At 44.5% G+C, this 4,438-nt stretch overlaps 1 protein-coding gene across 1 annotated transcript in view; it reads left to right on the forward strand.

The window, feature by feature from the left end:
• The window catches only part of map1b (microtubule-associated protein 1B), a 36,999-nt gene that overhangs the window by 7,530 nt on the left and 25,031 nt on the right, over window positions 1-4,438 (forward strand). The window lies entirely within an intron of this gene.

A 4,438-nucleotide genomic window follows, 5' to 3' on the forward strand; every position in this document is an offset into this window, starting at 1 on the left:
GTGTACTGTGTTCGGGGGGGGGGGGGGGGGGGGGTGGGGGGGGAGTGCCTGTCACTTTAAGACGTTCGGGAGGGAACCCTTTCAAATTGCAATTGTAACACAGTTTAAAGGCTGCTGATGTGTGGATGCAATTCATAACGTTTTCTACATAGCCCTAGTTAAAATAAAGGTTCGTACTTCTCCTTGGGACAAGCACTTTTGAATTTTGGAAAACACTTTTCCATTTACATCAGGATTTTGCAAACATTCATTGTCAGAGTCAATAAAATGAGCCCTTCAACGAAATTGACAAGCAGCTGTAAGTAGGCTAAGCATGCTAAATTCGACATCCAAACAGTATTCTAATGTAAGCTTTGAGATACTGCTTGATTGCATAACTTAGTTTAGTCTCTTCAATGTAGCCTACTATGTTGTGATAAGATCTTAGCAGAGTTCAGACTTCAATGCAGCAGTTTTGAACAAATTTGCGCAGCATGGTCACGATGCTAAGCGGATTTAATAGCAATTTAGCCAGACGTCTTCGATGCAATGCTTCTATGTGGCAACAACAATCCTTCAACAATCGTGAATATTTTGTTAAATGCACATGCAGAGCGGCAGCGGGCTACGAGAGAGAGCGGGGCGGGACAAGGAGTGCGTAAAAAAGCGCAGCTCAATGGCAATGCAAGGATTTGATCTTATCAGTAACGTTTCTATGATGTTGGAGTGAGAGTGAGTGCTATGATTAATCTTTCCATCGTGTTGCAGTAAGAATGATGTTATGAAGTCACTGGTGCGAGTGTGTGTGTGTGTGTGTGTGGTGGGGGGGGGGGGGGCTATGCATATGTGTGTGTGTGTGTGCGTGTGTGTGTGTGTGTGTGTGTGTTATTACCAATGTGTCCGTGCTGTGACTGCCCCTGTGCTCTCTGTGCTGCTCCTCCTCTGGGTGTTGGTCCTGCTTTGTCTCCCTCCTGCAGTGAAGTCTGTGAACGCCCATCCTCCCATCACTCTCTCACTGTCAGTCTCTCCACCTCTCCTCCACGGGCTCACTTTGTTTCCTTTCTTTTCTCTACAGCTCCACCCCTTCAGCATCTGTTCATTCATTTGTTTTTCTTCATTTGTTTTCCCTTTCTTTGTCTCCTCAGCTGTTCGTCTTTCTCCTGCCCCACCCTGTTGCTGCAGGGATCCGTCGTCCCTGTCTTCTCTCTCTCCACCAGTGTTCTCTCCTGGTTTCTGCTCTTCTTCCTTTTAGCAGCCCCCCCCCCCCCCACCATCCCCACCATCCCCATGGTGATTAGGTTGCCGTGCAACCCGGCTCAGAGGAGAACTGTGGGTAATTAGCTGTTGCTAACTCCCAGCTGGGTTTGTCTGGGCCAGATCTTCTGATGCTGGATGCATGCGTGCATGCATGCACAAACACACAAACACACATGCACACACACATACATGCATAAAAAAACCCAGTCCTAGATGCAGGATATCTAAGTCTTCATTAGAGATTTTGATAATGTACATCACTAACACATCCCTGTTTCCACACACACACACACACACACACACACACACACACACACACACACACACACACTCACACACACACACACACACACACACGCACACTCACACACACACTGGTAAACACACACACACACACACACATACGCTCATTGTTTTATGAGCACGCAGTGTATTAGCATATTCATGTATCTCGGTAACAGCAGTAATGGGCTCCACTATGGCCCAGGAGATGTCAGAGGAGAGAAGGGTAGAGAGGGGAGAGGGATGAGAGCTGATAGGAGGATGAGGGAAGAGAGGAGGAGGAGAGGAGAGAGATGAGAGCAGATAGGAGGATGAGGGGAGAGAGGAGGAGGAGAGGAGACAGGGGGGTGACAGGAAGGAGAGCGATAATGAGGGGGTCAAAGATGGTATGAGAGAGACAGGATGTGAGAGAGAAAGAGAGAGAGGGAGGAGAGGGTTAGAGAGAGAGAGTGAGAGAGAGAATGCAGAAAACAGGAGTGAGTGTGACTGAGGGGGAGAAAAAGAGGAGAGAAAGCAACAGATCATGAAAAAGAGAGAGTGAAAGGGAGAGGAGAGGATGTGAATGAGTAAGAATGAGGGGAAGAAAGAAAGAAAAGGAAAGAGAGAGGGATGGTAAGAGAGAGAGAGAGATAAAGAAATGAGATGGAGGAATTGAGATTCTCGTAAGGCAGTCAGCCATCCATGCAGTACAGAGATGAGGTGACGAGAATGGAGATTTATAGAAATTACTCTTTCATTTCTCCTGTGTCATTCTCTCCATCTCTCTCCCTCTTCCTCTCTTTCCCTCCATCTTCCTCTGCCAGTAGATGAGGAGTCAGGGAGTGTGTGTGTGTGTGTGTGTGTGTGTGTGTGTGCAAGTGAGACTTCATCAATCACTGCAATCCAATCGCTCCAGTCCAATCCAATCCCATTCCATTGTAATCTAATGTTCCCTCCCAGTGCACACGACTAATGTTCATATTCCGGCATATGGATGAAACCAGAGCTGTGATTGGGGAAATATCCAGCGCATGAACAAGTGTTTGTTTACCAATCAGGTTTAATCACAAGTTTCAGATTGCATATTCTCTTTGAAGTGCAAAAAATGAGGGTGTACTCACTATGCATGGTATCCCAAGTACACACACACACACACACTAGGGGTGTAACGGTACACAGAAGTCACTGTTCGGTTCATACCTCAGTTCGGACATCACGGTTCGGTACGAGTTCGGTACAGTGGAGGGAAAAGCAAAACAAAAATGCAGAAAGCATTTTTTTTTGTACATGTCTCAGGCTGTACCACCTAGTGTCATACAGTCTCTTCCCTGAGCTATCTGCAACAGCCTGAAGTGTGTAAGATGTAGGCTAAACAGTACAATAAGTACAATAAGTACCCAGACTCCATCTGTAACTTGTAAACAAAATAAGACAATCAGCTCTAAAACTGAAAATAGGCCTACAGCATCTCTTATTTCTGAAAGTGCAAATTACATAGAAAAATGATTTTTAAAAATCCACTTAAGCAAGACCTTCAACATCTGTGTTTAGTCGTATATGGAAGGGTCTACAATTTGCCTCAATATTTTTTTTATTGTGTGTAAAGTAATAATCTAGCCTACTAACTGTGAAAATATCACACTATTTTGCCTTTTTAAAAAAAACGAAATTGCTCCTTTCATTTCATAAACAGACTACAACTAGAAGTCACGTGACTTTGCCCTTTGACGTTAACTCACCGTAGCATGGTTTGTTTATTAGCCTGGTTAGCGTTGTCACTTTATTTTACTGTCTATGCACTTAACACTACCAGAACCTCATGTGAGAAGTTACAAGTTACCCCAACATAAAGGTAATTACCACGCGATTTACATAGCTTTCTGTCATTACGAAATAATTTAATTTAAGCCATAGGTTTTGGCCCTATTTGTATGTGTATCCAAAGGCTGCTGAAGCGCAGGGGAAGTTTTTTCCCCTCGTTTCAGTGATTGGTAGCCTACATCATCTGGGTGATGGCTTCGAATATGTGTAGCATTTTTTCCACTCACATACCCAACAACTGCTGAACAACGCCGACACACAGTTTCATCTTATCCACCACTCTTTCGTCTGTACTAACGTTACTGTAACTGAAGTTCTTAAACTTGCGATCTTAAAGAGACCAGCGGATCCTCAAACTCTTGTGGGTCTAACCTTAGTGCTGCTAATGACTGACGGACTCGACCGACGACCTGACAAAAAAAACATAGGCGCCAATCAGAGCTTCAGAGCTAAGGCGAGGCTACAGATTAGCGTTAGGTGTCGCTAAAGAACTCCCGTAACTCTCGCTACTTAACAGTAATTGCGCATGACATTAATTAATCCACACACGAGTTGTATGTATTTTTATACCGTGTATTCTCCGTGTAAATTCATGCACCGAACCGTGACACCCGTACCGTTTCGGTTCAATACGAATACATGAACCGTTACACCCCTAACACACACACACACACACACACACACACACGTACTATATTCACAATGCATGGTATCCCAAGTACACACACACACACACACACGCACACACACACACACACACACTATATTCATTATGCAGGGTGTCCCGAGTAGTAACACTACAGAGTGACACCTGTAGGCCCATCTCGTGGGAGATCTTCTGGATGTAGCGTGTTGCACACTGAGAGATGAAAGCATCCAGGTCCTCTGTGTCTGGAGTTTGGGTTTCTGTGCCAGCACCTCCTGGGGGTTCATTCTAGTTGCCTATTGAAGCTATAAATAAACATAAACAATACGCATGCTATGAACAAACATAAATAATAAGCAAGCTATGAATAAACATAAACAATAAACATAAACAACATGAGCGTAAATGTACTCTGTCTTTGTGAAGCCCACCTCTTCAGTCATGTGAAGGTTACTTTCACCTTCCACTCCCCCT

The sequence above is a fragment of the Alosa pseudoharengus genome, unplaced genomic scaffold (assembly GCF_046254945.1).
Source record: "Alosa pseudoharengus isolate Yale_2024_CS ecotype anadromous, Long Island Sound unplaced genomic scaffold, YU_APseudo_1.1 YU_APseudo_1.1_scf_14, whole genome shotgun sequence".
NCBI lineage: Eukaryota > Metazoa > Chordata > Actinopteri > Clupeiformes > Clupeidae > Alosa > Alosa pseudoharengus.